The sequence below is a fragment of the Salvelinus fontinalis genome, chromosome 36, assembly GCF_029448725.1.
Source record: "Salvelinus fontinalis isolate EN_2023a chromosome 36, ASM2944872v1, whole genome shotgun sequence".
NCBI lineage: Eukaryota > Metazoa > Chordata > Actinopteri > Salmoniformes > Salmonidae > Salvelinus > Salvelinus fontinalis.
The window spans coordinates 14,470,051-14,490,442 of record NC_074700.1 but is presented as its reverse complement, the minus strand read 5'-3'; the positions used below and the strand labels follow the sequence as shown (position 1 = coordinate 14,490,442).

Genomic DNA, 20,392 nt, shown 5'->3' with positions numbered 1-20,392 from the left:
GTGAGAAGAGGGCTTTATGGGGGCGCTGAGCACAGTTGAAACCCTTCCTCTGGTACTCTGGCTTGGTGGTTAGAAGTCTTGATAAGCACAGCATCACATGACACTTCCTTCACGATGAACAGGTTTCACTGTGAACAAAGTGCTGGTAAATGGTACACATTGTTACATAGTACTATTGATATTCCTGTTTGCAATAACTCATTTGTATATGCATTCATCTGTTGCACTCTACTCCTCTCTCTCTCCTCTCCAGCGGTGCCTATGCTGTGTAGCATCTATGTTCTGTCTGTGTAATCACACATTGCTCTACCCCTCTCCATCTACTCCAGCTGTCCAGTGGCTCTAGGACAGGAAACATGCAGCCGTTCCCCCGGTCTACATCCAGACTTCTAGCCATGGAGCAGAGCCAGGCATGGCCAGCTGAACCCCGACCAGCACCAGGCCCGGGGACAGGCCCACCTACAGCCTGACCAATGTGATGCCACAGGCCAAGGAGTTTCTCCAACACAACTGGCTCCCCACCATGCCACAACAACTACTGCCATGGAACGGTCTATGTTATCACCGGCCTCACCACCGCCAGTAACACCATGCTATGCCCAATACACACGTACAGAAACATAAACTGTTATGGCCTTGACAGGGAAATGGATCAACTGAATCACTCATGTCATTGAGGTACATGACACTTGTTTCCCCTTTAAAGGAAGATAAGGGTTTGCTGGAAGGGCTTTCTTTGATTTCCCATCAAGTCATGCCTGAGTACACATGACACCAACACAACCTTACATGGTCATGCAGCAAAACCATATACAAGACCATCTATGAGTCTAGCCACCACAGCCTTCCAGGAAGAGACTGAAACCTATCACACATGATATGACATGTGAACCACCAACACAAAAAAAGTGACAGGAACTGGTCCCTCAGAGCGATCTGAGTTTCGTTTTCCATGCACTGTGGTCCAACCTCAAGTACTCAGGGAAAAAAGTTCCTGACAAGTGACAGGAACCGCTTGTTCTAAAGTGACCAAACAGTCACCTGTCAATCAGTCTGTTTTTCATCTTTAGAGGTTTCAGTCCAGCCGAGTTAATTCACTTCCTTCAACCACCAATGGAACCAATGGAAAAACCCATCAGGGTTTGGGAATAGCCTACCCTGGTTCCAGATCTTGTGCTGTATTGCCAACTTCTATAGTTGTTGTCATGAAAAAGTCCATAGCCATTGCCTGTACAACACAAATACATCTGGGACCCGGCTAGCAGTGACCTCTTTATTCCTCTTTATAGCCAATGATGGGCAAGTCCATTGGGCTAAAAGGTGCATGGCTTTGCATACTGAGCCCAGATTAGGGAGAGCTAACGCTGAGACACAGGTGTACCTCTCCTTCAGAGCTGCCGACACAAAGAGCTCAGGGACACATATAGGTACTAAGAGGGACGGAAAGACAGACAGACAGATAGTAACAGAGAGAGAGACATGCACAGGAACGCAAAGGACATATCACCTCATTGAAGCTCCTCAGACTCACACACAGACTTCTCCTTTCCTTCCATTGGGACAGCTTAACTCCACTTTTACATCGTGACCTTGTAGCTGAAGTCATCATGGCCCTACTCTGGGCACAGGCCTTACTACTGGTCACCATGGCAATGACGGATGGTGTTCAGGGGACAGTGGAGAAGGAGTTGCTGTACATGGAGACGCCCTCCGTGGGCCTAGAGGACCACTCGCTCCAGAAGATCTGCCAACACTACAACAACAAGCCACACTACGTCACACTGTACAACACGTCCGACAACGTCCCCATTTACTCAGCCTACACCTTCCAGCGCTCTGACTGAGAGAAGAGGGTGGACATGCCCTGGATGTACGAGCCACAGGTTCCCTGGTGACATTTCAAGTCATTGGTTACATCCCAAATGCACCCTATTCCCTATTTAGTGCACTACTTTTGACCAGGGCCCATCAGTCCAATGTATTTTTCCATACTGATTGGCTTTCACTGCTAGACTGTTTATTTATTTGTATTTTTTTCTTAATGTATGTTTTTTTTCTATAGCTTTTGAATTTGAATGTATGTGGTGCTAACTCAATAAAAGTACATGTAATTTCATGGGCAAATGCACCTAATTTCATGGGCTTATATTTGACTGATCATAAACTGCATGCCATAAAGTCTCCTTTTCACAGCAAACATGTGTTTGAAGAAGTAGCATATTCATTCATCTCCATATCAATATCCATAACAATCACACTTTATATCCAACATTCATTATCTCATATTGCCTCTGTTTGTTTCCCACCCAGCTGTTCACCGTCTCTGACACTGGCGCGATGCAGGCGTTCCCGCATGGCTACATGCACAGGAACTTTGAGGATGACCAGGCCGTGCTGGAAAACTACACCAATGCCAAACTTTACAAACCACCTCAACCCTGACGACCACCAGGCTGACCCAGACGACAAGGCCTCCACCTAAACACTGACCAACGTGGTGCCTCAGGTCTGCCATTTTGTTTTACTTGAAGACAACATCACATTTGTATTGAACAAAATAAGATTTCTCAAAAGTGGGATAATGTACTGAGATACTTTACTAATATTTTTTTTTTAAAGCAATAAAATACAACGTCCAGTCATAAAGCATTTTATATCAAATAAATAAAATAGCAACACCAGTGGTTAGAATGACGTCCTAAACCCTAACAACCAATAAACATGCACACGTATGATGTGGCACTGTCTTTCAGGTCTGAGAATTCAGCGCCGGCACCTGGAGGGAACAGGAGCACGTCATCCACAAGCGCCTCAACAACTACTGCCGTGGCCCCGCCTACGTTATCACCGGAATTACTACCTCGGGGAACATGATCCGGCATCACAACATCAACCATACAGCCATCTAGGCCAGATTGTTCTTCAAGACGTTTACATTTTAGTCATATAGCAGACGCTGTTATCCAGAGTAATTAGGGTTAAGTGCTTTGCTCAATTGCACATCGACAGATTTTTCATCTAGTCGGCTCGGGGATTCAAACCAGCAACCTTTCAGTTACTGGCCCGATGCTCTTAACCGCCAGGCTATCTGCCATCCATGAACTATTGCTTGCTCACTCTAGTTGTTACATTCAACAGCTCAGGGAACCTGGTCACCTGGAAAAGGCTAATACTAACGTCAACACTTGCTGCAGTGGTCCCTAACAGTAAGCCAGGCCTGGAGTGCAACCAGTATGCCCCCTCTCTGGCCAGGCAGAGCCCGGCCGTTGTGTCTGAAGGGCTGCGTGGGTCTGCCTTCGGGTCTGAAGCCACAGTGAGGACGTGGAGGGCCGTTATATCCTTTACCAGACCCTTTAAATGTTAGATGATAGATGATCAACCTGGAACTGAGTGAGTAATGTTTGATCTGATGCTATTTGAAAGCCAAGACAAAAATGAAACATTTTTAAAATGTAAAGTACATTACAATGATATATTTGACTTTATGGGGACTGAATGCTGAGTAAAGGCTGCCAGGCTTGCTAGGACAGAACAGATACAACTTCAATCAGCACTGAGGTGTGAAGTGAAAGGTGTCAAGGCCTTTGGGTCCAACAAGTGGCAGGAGTCTTTGAAGCCCCCTTTGAAGTCACCTCCTGCTAGTCAAAGACCATCCACTAGCATTTCTACAAGAAATCTGCCTCCAGAAGTAAAAGCTTCTCCCAAGTGGGTGTGACACCTGCTCCCGTTGCCTGCTGCACTGCTGCTTGGATTCCATCTGGCGATCTGTTCCCCGTCTGCCCTGGCCTGTCTCCCCCTGTCTGGTACAGGTACCCCCATCACCCTCCCCTCTCTCTCCCGAGCTTTCGCTCGCCTCCAGCACACACAAACTGTTGGGGCGAGTGACTCTGAGCTTACAATGGCTAGCCCCAAGTCGTTATATATTTTACTTTTTTCTTGCGCATTTTGTTGTTTTGCTATTTGTCTCATGACTCCTGCATGCTTTGTTGATTATTAACTTTCTTTGGTGTTTGTTTAGGGACAGTGTTTGTTCCCACACTCGGGACTCTGACTCTCTATTGGTTACACAGACTTTTGGCCATCCTATTCTAACCACCTCTCGCTGGCCTTGTATTCATGTTACCTGATGAAATTGCTGTACAATATGATCTTGTTGCTATCTGATATACGTTCAGATGTCATGAATCAGCACTGCAGGCTCTCTGTGTACTATGCCGTGTCTTGATTGTATTTCTGTTGATGATATCTAGAAATGTGCATGTACGCCCTGGCCCATCTACAGTTGCTAGCCCCAATTCTGACTTGTGCTCTGATATCTTCTTTCCTGATTTCTGCTCTCGTAAAAGCTTGGGTTTTCTGCACGTTAACACTAGAAGCTTATTACCTAAAATGGATCAATTGAAATGATGGGTTCACAGCTCCAATCCAGATGTGTTGGTCATTACTGAGACATGGTTAAGGAAGAGTGTTTTGAATACTGATGTTAACCTTTCTGGTTATAACCTTTTTTAGCAAGACAGATCTTCCAAAGGTGGGGGAGTAGCAATCACCTTCAGTGCTCGGTTGTCTCCACCAAGTCTGTCCCCCCAAAATTTGATTTGCTGGTTTCAAGCATTAAACTTTCAAATTGCTCTTTGTTGACTGTTGCTGGGTGCTATCGTCCTCCATCAGTACTGGCCTGTGCCCTACCTGCCTTAAGCTCTCTCCTGACCCCTTACACTAAGTCTGAATATGTCCTGCTAGTTGACATAAACTGGGACATGCTTCAACTACCTGACCAAGTCCTAAAGCAATGGGACTCCCTAAATCTTTTTCAGATTATTACCAATCCCACAACGAATGACTCCAAACACCCAGAAAAGGCTACTCTCCTTGATGTTATCCTCACAAATAATCCTGATATGTATCAGTGTGGTGTTTTCTGTAATGACCTTAGTGGTCGTAATGGCTGCTCAGAGAAACGACCTGTCCTGATTTGTTATAGACGCTTGCTTAAAACCTGTTAGGGATGGGGTTTCCTGAATTTCCGCCTGACTGGCGTGCCCAAAGTAAACTGCCTGTTACTCAGGCCCAGAAGCCAGGAAATGCGTATAATTGGTAGCATTGGATAGAAAACACTTTGAAGTATCTAAAACTGGTCATATAAGACTTGAATTGATATGGCAGGCGAAAATCCGAAGAAAAAAGCAACAACCAGGAAAAAGAAATTCAGGTCCCAGGCTCTTACAATGGAAAGCTACGCATCCTATGTAATTCCGTCTCCCAGATTGCAATTCCTACGGCTTCCACTAAATGTCAACAAACGTTAATCAAGGTTTCATGCTTGTTTTTTGCAAAACAAGCAAGAATTTGGAGTTTTGGTGAAGAGAGCACCGGAACAATATCAGTCTTTTGGCACGTGAGGGAGAGGGTGTGCGTAGTAATTCTGCTTTCCTACTGAACATACTACTTTCCGTATTAAATATTATAGTTTATTTACATTTTAGAGTACCTGAGGATTAAATATAAACGTTGTTTGACTTGTTAGGACGAAGTTTAGCGATAGTTTTTTGGACTCCTTTGTCTGCAAGTTGAAGGAGTGGATTACTGATATTAATGGCACCAACTAAACAGACTTTTTGGGATATAAAAACAAGGATTTTATCTAACAAAACGACCATTCATGTTGTAGCTGGGACCCTTGGGATTGCAAACAGAGGACGGTTGCTGTCGCCCCGAGGTTGCTGTCGCCCCCAGGTTGCTGTCGCCCCCAGGTTGCTGTCGCCCCGAGGTTGCTGTCGCCCCCGGGTTGCTGTCGCCCCGGGGTTGCTGTCGCCCCGGGGTTGCTGCCGCCCCGGGGTTGCTGTCGCCCCCAGGTTGCTGTCGCCCCCAGGTTGCTGCCGCCCCGAGGTTGCTGTCGCCCCGGGGTTGCTTCCGCCCCGAGGTTGCTGTCGCCCCCAGGTTGCTGCCGCCCCCAGGTTGCTGCCGCCCCGAGGTTGCTGCCGCCCCCAGGTTGCTGCCGCCCCGAGGTTGCTGTCGCCCCGAGGTTGCTGTCCCCCCCAGGATGCTGCCGCCCCGAGGTTGCTTGCGCCCCGAGGTTGCTGCCGCCCCCAGGTTGCTGCCGCCCCCAGGTTGCTGCCGCCCCCAGGTTGCTGCCGCCCCCAGGTTGCTGTCGCCCCCAGGTTGCTATCGCCCCCAGGTTGCTGCCGCCCCGAGGTTGCTGCCGCCCCGAGATTGCTGCCGCCCCAAGGTTGCTGCCCCTATCATCACTAAGCCTATCTCCGACCTTTTTAACCTGTCTTTCCTGTCCTGGGAAGGTTCCCATTGCTTGGATGGCAGCCATGGTTCGTCCATTTTTTAAAGGGGAGATTAAGCTCATCTTAACTGTTTATAGGTCTATTTCTTTTTTGCCCTGTTTATCAAAAGTGTTGGAAAAACTTGTCAATAATCAACTAACTGGCTTACTTGATGTCTATAGTATTCTCTCTAGTATGCAATCTGGTTTCCGATCAGGTTATGGATGTGTCACTGCAACCTTAAAGGTCCTCAATGATGTCACCATTGCCCTTGATTCTAAGAAATGTTGTGCTGCTATTTTTATTGACTTGGCTTAAGCTTTTGATACGGTAGACCATTCCATTCTTGTGGGCTGGCTAAGGAGTGTTGGTGTCTGAGGGGTCTTTGGCCTGGTTTGCTAACTACCTCTATCAAAGAGTGCAGTGTAAAAAGTCAGAAAATCTGGGGTTTCAGCAACTGCCTGACACCAAGGGAGTACCCCAAGGCTCAATCCTAGGCCCCACGCTCTTCTCAATTTACATCAACAACATAGCTCATGCAGTAAGAGGCTCTCTCATCCATATATTTGCAGATGATACAGTCTTATACTCAGCTGGCCCCTCCCTGGATTTTGTGTTAAATGCTCTACAACAAAGCGTTTTAGTATCCAGCTTTCTCTACCCTTAACCTTGTTCTAAACACCTCCAAAACAAAGGTCATGTGGTTTGGTAAGAAGAATGCCCCTCTCCCCACAGGTGTGATTACTACCTCTGAGGGTTTAGAGCTTGACGTAGTCACCGCATACAAGTACTTGGGAGTATGGCTACATGGTACACTGTCCTTCTCTCAGCACATATCAAAGCTGCAGGCTAACGTTAAAAATAGACTTGGTTTCCTCTAACCTTCCTGCCATGCTAGACTACGGAGACATAATTTATAGATCGGCAGGTAAGGGTGCTCTCGAGCGGCTAGATGTTCTTTACCATTCGGCCATCAGATTTGCCACCAATGCTCCTTATAGGACACATCACTGCCCTCTATACTCCTCTGTAAACTGGTCATCTCTGTATACCCGTCGCAAGACGGCCTCACTCCCCCCTATCTGAGATATCTATTGCAGCCCTCATCCTCTACATACAACACCCGTTCTGCCAGTCACATTCTGATAAATGTCACCAAAGCAAACACATCAGTTCGCTGCAGCTAGCGACTGGGATGAACTTCAACAAACACTCAAACTGGACAGTTTTATTTCAATCTCTTCATTCAAAGAATCAATCATTGACACTCTTACTAACAGATTGTCTGCTTTGTATGATGTATTGTTGTCTCTCCCTTCTTGACCTTTGTGTGGCTGTCTGTGCCCAATAACGTTTGTACCATGCTTTGTGCTGCTACCATGTTGTGTTGCTACCATGCTGTGTTGTCATGTGTTGCTGCCTTGCTATATTGTTGTCTTAGGTCTCTCTTTGTGTAGTGTTGTCTCTTGTCGTGATGTGTGTTTTACATATATATATATACTGTATATATATAAACTCATCAAAATTTGTCCCTTTTTCAGGACCCTGTCTTTCAAAGATGATTCGTAAAAATCCAAATAACTTCACAAATCTTGATTGTAAAGGGTTAAACACTGTTTCCCATGCGTGTTCAATGAACCATAAACAATTAATGACCATGCACCTGTGGAACGGTCGTTAAGACACTAACCGCTTACAGATGGTAGGCAATTAAAGTCACAGTTATGAAAACTGAGGATACTAAAAAGAGGCCTTTCTACTGACTCTGAAAAAGACAAAAAAAGAAAGATGCCCAGGGTCCCTGCTCATCTGCGTGAACATGCATTAGGCATGAGGACTGCAGATGTGGCCAGGGCAATAAATTGCAATGTCCGTACTGTGAAACGCCTAAGACAGCACTACAGGGAGACAGGACGGACAGCTGGTCATCCTCGCAGTGGCAGACCACGTGTAACAACAACTGCACAGGATCGGTACATCCGAACATCTCACCTAAGTGACAGGTACAGGATGGCAACAGCAACTGCCCGAGTTACACCAGGAACGCACAATCCCTCCATTGGTGCTCAGACTGTCCGCAATAGGCTGAGAGAGGCTGGACTGAGGGCTTGTAGGCCTGTTGTAAGGCAGGTCCTCAACAGACATCACCGGCAACAACGTCGCCTATGGGTACACACCCACCATCGCTGGACCAGCTTGGACTGGCAAAAAGTGCTCTTCACTGACAATTCGCGATTTTGTATCACCACGGGCGATTGTTCGGATTTACGTTTATTGTCGAAGGAATGAGCGTTACACCGAGGCCTGTACTCTGGAGCGGGATCGATTTGGAGGTGGAGCGTCCATCATGGTCTGGGGCGGCATCATCGGACTGAGCTTGTTGTCATTGCAGGCAATCTCAATGCTGTGCGTTACAGGGAAGACATCCTCCTCCCTCATGTGGTACCATTCCTGCAGGTTCATCCTGATATGACCCTCCAGCATGACAATGCCACCAGCCATAGTGCTCGTTCTGTGCGTGATTTCCTGCAAGACAGGAATGTCAGTGTTCTGCCATGGCCAGTGAAGAGCCCGGATCTCAATCCCACTGAACAGGTCTGGGACCTGTTGGATTGGAGGGTGAGGGCTAGGGCCATTCCCCCCAGAAATGTCCAGGAACTTGCAGGTGCCTTGGTGGAAGAGTGGGGTAACATCTCACAGCAATAACTGGCAAATCTGGTGCAGTCCATGAGGAGGAGATGCACGGCAGTACTTAATGCAGCTGGTGGCCACACCAGATACTGACAGTAAATTTTGATTTTGACCCACTCTTTTCCCAGGGACATATTACTCAATTTCTGTTAGTCACATGTCTGTGGAACTTGTTCAGTTTATGTCTCAGTTGTTGAATCTTGTTATGTTCATACACATATTTACACGTTAAGTTTGCTGAAAATAAACGGAGTTGACAGTGCGAGGACATTTATTTTTTGCTGAGTTTATATACAGTTGAAGTCAGAAGTTTACATACACCTTAGCCAAATACATTTAAACTCAGTTTTTCACAATTCCTGAAATTTAATCCTAGTAACAATTCCTTGTCTTAGGTAAGTTAGGATCACCACTTTATTTTAAGAATGTGAAATGTCAGAATAATAGTAGAGAGAATGATGTATTTCTGCTTTTATTTCTTTCATCACATTCCCAGTGGGTCAGAAGTTTACATACACTAAATTAGTATTTGGTAGCATTGCCTTGAAATTGTTTAACTTGGGTCAAATGTTTAGGGTATTCTTCCACAAGCTTCCCACAATAAGTTGGGTGAATTTTGGCCCATTTCTCCTGACAGAGCCGGTGTAACTGAGTCAGGTTTGTAGGCCTCCTTGCTCACACACGCTTTTTCAGTTCTGCCCACAAATTTTCTATAGGATTGAGGTTAGGGCTTTGTGATTGCCACTCCAATACCTTGACTTTGTTGTCCTTAAGCCATTTTGCCACAGCTTTGAAAGTATGTTTGGGGTCATTTTCCATTTGGAAGACCTATTTGCAAGCAAGCTTTAACTTCCTGGCTGATGTCTTGAGATGTTGCATCAATTTATCCACATAAATTTCCTTCCTCGTGATGCTATCTATTTTGTGAAGTGCACCAGTTCTTCCTGCAGCAAAGCACCCCCACAACATCATGCTGCCACCCCTGTGCTTCGCGGTTGGGATGGTGTTCTTCAGCTTGCAAGCATCCCCCTTTTTCCTCCAAACATAACGATGGTCATTATGGCCAAACAGTACTATTATTGTTTCATCAGACCAGAGGACTTTTCTCCAAAAGTACATTCTTTGTCCCCATGTGCAGTTGCAAACCGTAGTCTGGCTTTTTATGGTGATTTTGGAGCAGTGGCTTCTTCCTTGCTGAGCGGCCTTTCAGGTTATGTCAATACAGGACTCGTTTTACAGTGGATATAGATACTTTTGTACCTGTTTCCTCCAGCATATTCACATAGTCCTTTGCTGCTGTTCTGGGATTGATTTGCACTTTTCACACCAAAATACATTCATCTCTAGGAGACAGAACGCATCTCCTTCCTGAGCGGTATGATGACTGGGTGGTCCCATGGTGTTTATACTTGCGTACTATTGTTTGTACAAATGAACGTAGTACCTTCAGGCGTTTGGAAATTGCTCCCAAGAATGAACCAGACTTGTGGATGTCTACATTTTTTTTTCTGAGGTCTTGGCTGATTTCTTTTGAATTTCCCATGATGTCAAGCAAATTGGCACTGAGTTTGAAGGTAGGCCTTGAAATACATCCACAGGTACACCTTCAATTGACTCAAATTACGTCAATTAGCCTATCAGAAGCTTCTAAAGTCATGACATCATTTTCTGGAATGGTCCAAGCTGTTTAAAGGCACAGTGTAACGGCTTTCGTCGGTGGAAGAAGGAGAGGACCAAAGCGTAGCGTGATTAGTGTTCATCTTAATTTAATGATAATCAAAAACTGAACACTACAAATTACAAAACAACCAAAAGAGAAAACCGAAACAGTTCTATCTGGTGCAGACACACAAAGACTGAAAACAACCACCCACAAAACCCAACACAAAACAGGCTACCTAAATATGGATCCTGTAACGGTTTTCCTCCTCCTCTTCATCCGTAGAGGAGGAGCAGGGATTAAACCAAAATGCAGCGTCTTGAGTTGACATAATTTATTTAAAGACAAGACGAAAAAACACGAACTTCACTATACCTAACAAAACAACAAACGGAGTAGACAGACCTGGACGACGAACTTACATAAACACGAAGAACGCACGAACAGGGAAAATAGACTACACAAAATGACGATGTACAAAAACAAACCGAACAGTCCCGTATGGTGCGACAAACACTGACACAGGAGACAACCACCCACAACGAACACTGTGAAACAACCTACCTAAATATGACTCTCAATTAGAGGAACGCCAAACACCTGCCTCTAATTAAGAGCCATACCAGGCAACCCTTAAACCAACATAGAAACAGAAAACATAGAATACCCACCCAAACTCACGTCCTGACCAACTAACACATACAACAAACTAACAGAAATAGGTCAGGAACGTGACATAACCCCCCCCCATAAGGTGCGAACTCCGGGCGCACCAGCACAAAGTCTAGGGGAGGGTCTGGGTGGGCATCTGACCACGGTGGTGGCTCAGGCTCAGGGCGAGGTCCCCACCCCACCATAGTCAATCCCAGCTTACATCTCCCCCTACAAATGACCACCCTCATATTACACCCACTAAATCTTTTGGGTAATATCGACACAAGGGGCAGCACCGGGATAGAGGGATAGCTCAGGACAGAGGGATCGCTCAGGACAGAGGGATAGCTCAGGATAGAGAGGTAGCTCAGGATAGAGAGGTAGCTCAGGATAGAGGGGCAACTCCGGACTGAAAGGCAGCTCCGGACAGAGAGACAGCTCTGGACTGAGGGGCAGTTCTGGATAAATAGCTGCTCTGGGCTGAGGGACAGCTCATGACTGGCTGACAACTCTGGACGCTCATGGCTGGCTGACGGCTCTGGACGCTCATGGCTGGCTGACGGCTCTGGACGCTCATGGCTGGCTGACGGCTCTGGACGCTCATGGCTGGCTGACGGCTCTGGACGCTCATGGCTGGCTGACGGCTCTGGACGCTCATGGCTGTCTGACGGCTCTGGACGCTCATGGCTGGCTGACGGCTCTGGACGCTCATGGCTGGCTGACGGCTCTGGACGCTCATGGCTCACTGACGGCTCTGGCAGATCCTGTCTGGTTGGCGGGTCTGGCAGATCCTGTCTGGTTGGCGGCTCTGGCAGATCCTGTCTGGTTGGCGGCTCTGGCAGATCCTGACTAACGGCTCTGACGGCTCGGGACAGACGGGCGGCTCTAATGGCTCGGGACAGACGGATGGCTCAGACGGCGCTGGGGAGACGGATGGCTCAGATGACGCTGGGGAGATGGATGGCTCAGATGGCGCTGGGGAGACGGATGGCTCAAATGGCGCTGCGGAGACGGATGGCTCAGATGGCGCTGCGGAGACGGATGGCTCAGACTGATCCTGTCTGGTGGAAGGCTTTGGCTGCTCCTGTCTGGCGGAAGGCTCTGTAGGCTCATGGCAGACGGGCAGTTCATGCGGCGCTTGGCAGACGGACAGTTCAGGCGCCGTTGGGCAGACGGCAGACTCTGGCCGGCTGATACGCACTGTAGGCCTGGTGCGTGGTGCCGGAACTGGAGGCACCGGACTGGAGACACGCACTTCAAGCCTAGTGCGGGGAGCAGGGACAGGGCACACTGGACTCTCAAAACGTCCTATATGCCTGGTGCGTGGTACCGGCACTGGTGGCACCGGGCTGAGTGCACGCACCTCAGGACGAGTACGGGGAGAAGGAACAGTGTGTACAGGGCTCTGGAGACGCACAGGTGGCTTAGTGCGTGGTGCCGGAACTGGAGGCACTGGGCTGGAGACACGCACCATAGAGAGAGTGCATGGAGGAGGAACAGGGCTCTGGAAACGCACTGGAAGCCTGGTGCGTGGTGTAGGCACTGGTGGTACTGGGCTGGGGCGGGGAGGTAGTGCCGGAAATACCGGACCGTGCAAGCGTACTGGCTCCCTTGAGCACCGAGCCTGCCCAACCTTACCTGGCTGAATGCTCCGAGTCGCCCGACCAGTGCGGGGAGGTGGAATAACCCGCACCGGGCTATGTAGGCGAACCGGGGACACCCTGCGTAAGGCTGGTGCCATGTAAGCCGGCCCAAGGAGACGTACAGGTGGCCAGATATGTAGAGCCGGCTTCATGGCACTTGGCTCAATGCTCAATCTAACCCTACCAGTGCGGGGAGGTGGAATAACCCGGAACCGGGCTATGCACACGTACAGGAGACACCGTGCGCTCTACTGCGTAACACGGCGTCTGCCCGTACGCCCGCTCTCCACGGTTAGCCTGGGAAGTGGGCGCAGGTCTCCTACCTGCCCTTGGCCCACTACCTCTTAGCCCCCCCCCCCCCCCCCCCCAAGAAATTTTTGGGTGGTACTCACGGGCTTTTCGGGCTTCTGTGCTAGACGCGTCCCCTCATAACGCCGGTTCCCTTCTCCGGTTGCCTCTGCTCTCCTCAGTGCCTCCAGCTGTTCCCATGGGAGGCGATCCCTTCCAGCCAGGATCTCCTCCCATGTGTAGCAACCTTTACCGTCCAAAACATCGTCCCAAGTCCATTCTTCCTTCTTGCGCTGTCCCTTCCTCCGATTACACCGCTGCTTGATTCTGGATTGGTGGGTGGTTCTGTAATGGTTTTCCTCCTCCTCTTCATCCGAAGAGGAGGAGCAGGGATTAAACCAAAATGCAGCGTCTTGAGTTAACGTAATTTATTTAAAGACAAGACGAAAAAACACGAACTTCACTATAACTAACAAAACAACAAACGGAGTAGACAGACCTGGACGACAAACTTACATTAACACGAAGAACGCACGAACAGGGAAAATAGACTACACAAAATGACGATGTACAAAAACAAACCGAACAGTCCCGTATGGTGCGACAAACACTGACACAGGAGACAACCACCCACAACGAACACTGTGAAACAACCTACCTAAATATGACTCTCAATTAGAGGAACGCCACACACCTGCCTCTAATTAAGAGCCATACCAGGCAACCCTTAAACCAACATAGAAACAGAAAACATAGAATGCCCACCCAAACTCACGTCCTGACCAACTAACACATACAACAAACTAACAGAAATAGGTCAGGAACGTGACAGATCCCAATCAGAGACAACACAAAACACCTGCCTCTGATTGAGAACCATATCAGGCCAAACACAGAAATAGGAAAACATAGAAATAAAAACATAGACTGCCCACCCCAACTCACGCTCTGACCATACTAACTAAAGACAAAACAAAGGAACTAAAGGTCAGAACGTGACACACAGTCAACTTAGTGTATGTAAACTTCTGACTTCAACTGTATATATATATGAAAACATGAAAACACACATTCTCTCCTCTCTTACATATCTAGGCCTACAACTGGAGAGTGCAGTTAAAAAAGGTGATGATTCAAATAAAATTGTATTGGTCACATTCACATGGTTAGCAGATGTTAATGTGAGTGTAGTGAAATGCTTGTGCTTCTAGTTCCAAGAGTCAGCAATATCTAACATGTAATCTACCAATTTCACAACAACCTAATACATACATCTAAGTAAAGGAATGGATGAGCAATTATTTCTACTCATTGTTATTTGTACCAATAACAGTTGTTTTACAAATTTTCTGTTTCCACACCACATGAGGGGAGCAAGATTTTTAATTTCCCCCTGAGGGCTTGTAAACCACAATTATCATATCTTCTGTGTGTGGGTACAGCAAAAGTACTTGACTATATCCTCTATTTCCTGTAATGCTTCCCGTAACCTCTATTTCCCTTATTACAATCATTAATAACTGACACAATTCTATAATGAATACATATTAGAATTATAATACATAGTAGTGACCAATAGTTATTGTATTGTGATTGTTTAGTGTTTTATTTACTCAACAAGTAGTGCCCCAAGGTGGGGTCGAACCGTGTCTCAAAGCAGCAGATACTTATGCCAAGCCTCCATCCCCGTCCACAACAATAAAACTTGCTTGAAGGTAACAGCGCTCACTGATGCCCGTAGTGGCCGGTTTCCACGTCATTAGACATGGATGGACGTTGAATACTGACCTGTACCACAGGGGACCTGCCTGCTTATTCAGAGCAACATTCAGCTGGTGTGTGGGAGGGGGTGTCATGCAACTTGTGAACAGCTCACCAGCTAAAACATACAATAGGAAATAGAGGTTATAGTCTAGTCCTGTTGCTATACACACACACACAGAAGATATGAGAACGTGGTTAACAAGCCCTCAGGGGGAAATTAAAAACCTTCCTCTCCCCTCATGTGGTTTGGAAACAGAAAATATGTCAAACAACAACAGTTATTGGTACAAATAACAATAATGAGTAAAAATAAAAATTCAAAGTCATTGCTACTGATTTAACTGACGATCCTGGATGGAATGTTGTTTTTCTGTACATCTACAAGCTTATTCACTAGAAGCCCATCATAATAATTCCAGTGACAATCAATGAATCCACAACATGTCTGTGATTTGAAATAATCATAGCACAGCTAGGTCTTCATTTTGTTTCAGAGCCTTCCTCAAGTCTCCCTCCCAATCTACCACTGCACAAAGCCTTGTTCTGCTCACACCTCAGTCTTTACATGAAAGAGCTGCGAAGGCTTGCCACAGATCTACACACACACGCACACACACACTTTGCATATCTCCACTTCAGGGAATGAGAGGCAGCGTGGAAGAATGACCGTCAGCTCAAACCACGTTCTGCATTGATGGACCCCAACACACAAGGGACCTTGAGTTCCTCTCTACTGAGCAGAAAGCATGAGATTGATAACAAAAACACAGCCTTTCAGGGCCTAACAGAGGCTGCAGAGCATGAACGACAGGATGCGATAGTGTCAGCCAGTAAAATACGTCTATCTGATGATGATGCTCTATCTGGGAAATTTAGAAAGGCGGGAGGGAGAGAGACGACTCAAACACAGAATACTGTGTGAAGGCCATGTGTTCCCCTCTCAAGGAGAGAGGGGAACACATGCTGAGAGAGTGTTAACTGAAAGAGGCAGACAAGACCACTAAAGAAGATAGGTGCAATGACAATGAGAGAGAGAGAGAGAGAGAGAGAGAGAGAGAGAGAGAGAGAGAGAGAGAGAGAGAGAGAGAGAGAGAGAGAGAGAGCGAGAGAGAGAGTAAGAGAGTACGAGAGAGGCCAAGATGGTTGCATGCTCTAGATAGCGAGTTAGAAACCCTATGTCATTTCAAACATGTTCTCTCATGGATGCAGATGACTAACACCCATACACTAGTTGGAAAGGCTTGCTGAGCTGTGAGGACAATTCTGCTGCTCTACGCAAAATGAAACACTGGAGATAAGCAGCTTTATAGGTTGTGTGAATGGGTGTTACAATAGGATACTGTTGTGATAGCCGTTCATGTAGGAAGCAGGTGTTGTGCATATGCAAAATGAATTGATCCTCCCCTCATTTTCCATCTTCAACTCTCCATTAAAATCCCCTCGTTTTCTTCCTCTGTCTCGATCTCTCCCCACCTCTCCACCTCCCTCTTTCTATCTGTATCTGTCTCTACCCCCTCTCTCCCTCCATCCCTCCCTCTCTCGCCCTCCTTCCCTTCCACTCTCTCTCCATCCCTTCCTCTCGCCCTCCTCCCCTTCCACTCTCTCTCCATCCCTTCCTCTCGCCCTCCTTCCATTCCACTCTCTCTCCATCCCTTCCTCTCGCCCTCCTTCCCATCCACTCTCTCTCCATCCCTTCCTCTCTCTCCCTCTGTAGTTGGCGTCAGAGAACGGCAGCAGCAACATGTGGGAGCCGTTCCCCCAGTCCTCCTACATGTTCATGAACTTCGAGGACAGCCTTGCTGGAATACTATGCTGACGTGGCCCAGTACAAGAGAGGCCTCCTCAACCCTGATGAGCACAAGTCCGACCCCCTGGACAAGGCCTTCACCGACACAATGATCAACGTGGTGCCCCAGGTACGTTGGTTCAGTCTGCACATTTTAAAGAAGGTTTTGGGGGCCTCCCGGGTGGCGCAGTGGTCTAGGGCACTGCATCGAAGTGCTAACTGCGCCACCAGAGTCTCTGGGTTCGCGCCCAGGCTCTGTCGCAGCCGGCCGCGACCGGGAGGTCCGTGGGGCGACGCACAATTGGGCTAGCGTCGTCCGGGTTAGGGAGGGTTTGGCCGGTAGGGATATCCTTGTCACATCGCCCTCCAGCGACTCCTGTGGCGGGCCGGGCGCAGTGCGCGCTATCCAAGGGGGCCAAGTGCACGGTGTTTCCTCCGACACATTGGTGCGGCTGGCTTCCGGGTTGGAGTCACGCTGTGTTAAGAAGCAGTGCGGCTTGGTTGGGTTGTGCTTCGGAGTACGCGTGGCTTTCGACCTTCGTCTCTCCCGAGCCCGTACGGGAGTTGTAGCGATAGGACAAGATAGTAATTACTAGCGATTGGATACCACGAAAAATTGGGAAGAAAGGGGGATAAAATAAAAAAATTAAAAAAAGAAGGTTTGTTGTGTCTACCTTAAACCGTTTCAGTGCTGGAGAGGGTGGAAGATGAATAATAATCAGAAGTTGTATGGGGAATATAAGTCATTTTCTTGCCTCTTGTCGCAGATCCGCATGTTCAAGATCGGGCCCTGGGCCGAGCAGGAGGACCTCATCCGCAAACGTCTCAACAACTACTGCCGTGGCAAAGCCTTCGTGGTCACGACCTCCGGGAACACGATCCGCTGGGACCGTGTGGCCGTCCCCGAGTACATGTGGTTGGCATACTGCTGCACCGACTACGACCAGAACGAGCCCTACATCGCACTGTACAAGTTCCCGGTGTTCGGGGCCTACGGGCTGAACCACCGTGTCAACAACCACCTGGTGGAGGTTCCAGTGAAGATCCTGGAGAATTTACTCAGAGGAACGATAGATGTGGACAAGAACTTTCAGATCATAAGAATTACTGTTGGAGAATTACTGTATTCACATGTGATATTCACCAGGCTTAAAGACGGTCATCTTTAAAAGGCCCAATGCAGCCATTTTTATATCAATATCTGGAATAGTGTTCCATTAAAATAGTAAAAAATAAACAAAAATTGCTTTTTTATTACAAAAACCTATTTCTCAAGCAATAATTTAGCTAGGACTGTCTGGGAGTGGTCTGAGTGGGGAGGGGGAAACGGAAAAGTAGCTGTTATTGGCTGAGAGATTTGGAACACACTCTCACTTTGTTATTGGTCTGTTATACCTATTACATATATTGATCATGTCACCAGGAAAGCTGAAACAACACCCATGCAAAAACTGCTGATTAGAAGGTCCTGTGTAGATTGTATTTTCAACAAGCAACTATCAGGAAATAGCACTGAACATTTTTTTTTACCACTTTTAAAGTGTTAGTTTCATCAGGTGTTGTACAATATAATACAAAACACAGGGACTGCAATTGGCCTTTAAAGGTTTAGTTATTGCCTCACACTGTATGAAGAGTCTGCAACTGCAGTCATCCACAAGAGGGCAATAGTGTCCTACTCATGCATTACTCCCTACTGCTGCACAGGACAATACAAGTAGGCTATATTTAACAGATATTTGAGAATATGTTTACAACAGTCATTTAATGAAGTGATTATCCAATTAAGACCTTACAAGAATACTCTCTCTGTCAAAGAGTTCACAACACAATGAGTCTTAATTTCCGGGCTGATCTGTCCTTCTCCCTTTCATTTCCCAGGAGTCTGAGGCATTGAAGTAAAAGAATAAGCTATCATCCAGTGACCCCACTTTTTCCACGACACCCACCCTGCACTGATGCCCTCTCCAGTGGAGGCCTCACCCTAACCTTAACCACACTGATAACCGTACGCCTAACCCTAAACCTTACACCTAACCCTAAACTTAAATTAAGTTAATTATTTTTTCAAGGATTTTTACAAAATAGCCCAAAAATATATAGACAACCGTAAAATTGCAACTCAGTTCATCACTGAAATGGTTCCCCTTATCAGCAAAAGCTGATGATTGTGTTCCTATCTGGGCTTGCTTTAGCGGGAGCAACATGCGTGTGCGCAATTTCATAAAGAGGGCGCTTGGCTTGTCATTGGAAAATGGGAAACCTTTAAAGCATTACAGATTCTCTATATTATTATATTATATATTAAGTTTCCTTCTTCTCTAACACCCTCCCCCTCATTTTGCATCAAGCGCACACCTGTAGCCTAAATTATTGATTGACACCTGGCTGTCAGTGATGATCAGTCTGCATGTATGCATTCTATTAATAACCTATCAGTCTTACCGTTTTAATAGTCGAGTAGATCTGTTTTTCTTACTAAATTGGATATTGTTCTCAGATGATCTCCCTCAGTGCTTGACTTGGACTAAAATAAGTGCTGGTACTCATTTTGGGTCCTGGCACAGTTTATGTTGAGGTGCAGGAGCTCCACAATAGTTTTGAATTCATATTCTATAACAGGAACAGGAGCTCAAGAAGTAGAAGGGTGAGCTCCTTCCCAAGTCAAGCACTGCCCATAGCCGTGGGAAGTATGTTGGGGGGGGGGGGGGGGGGGGGGGGGCTGGAAAACAGCTATATCATGGCTATTAAAAGGCTCAGCGCAATACTTTTATTTTATTTTATTATACAGTATATATATTTTATTCACATTTTATTTTTATTCAGATTCTTCAGGGGATGCTGTAGCACCTTCAGCACCCTTACTTCCCGCGGCTATGGCACTGTCAACAATCCTATGTTTTACCATTTAAAAAGGGTTTTCTCCCTTTAATTGTAAACATGGTAGCTAGGACCATTTACTTACTCTGGACTCACTCCCATAGTAGTGTAATCCTGAATAGAGGACCATTTCAGATGTAGCCTAGAGACACCATGTTCTGAAAAAGGTGTGCGGGAATTTAGTGGCCGTTGGATCGTCACCAAGACGAAAATGTGATGGTGAGAAAAGGATGCCTCTGCTTTCGAATAATTACCTCCACTGCAATTCCCACATATATTTCTTCACATTTTACCTGGAGTTCGTCTTTATCCCAATGTTGTTCTGATTTTAGGGTACTTGGAGACACAATTGAGACAGGTTTTTGGCTTGAATGAGAACCGGTGGATCAAACCGGCAGAGTTGGAGGCATCTCGAGATGACCGTTGGAATTCAAAAATCTGTAGGAAGAGTTATAGGATAATTACTTTAGGCCTATTGAGGGTTCTTCTCCTCACCCTTGCAGCTGAATGGATAATGTCTGATCTAGTCCAACAAGCTGCTGTTATCTCCTGGAATATTCCCCACCCTCAGTGGCAGCATGATAGTCAGAGGGGTTCTTACCTGTTGAGTGCCACCAGAGAGGAAGAGGCGAACTTACACAACTGTTGTTACCCCTTGGGGCGGCAGGTAGCCTAGTGGTTAGAGTATTGGGCCGTTTCAGTTCCCTGGTTAGCCGTCATTGTAAAAAATAATTTGTTCATAACTGACTTG

At 46.9% G+C, this 20,392-nt stretch overlaps 1 pseudogene; it reads left to right on the top strand.

The window, feature by feature from the left end:
• Positions 1-1,403: 1,403 nt before the first annotated feature.
• Positions 1,404-20,392, top strand: part of LOC129835430 (uncharacterized) — a 41,500-nt pseudogene continuing 22,511 nt past the window's right edge.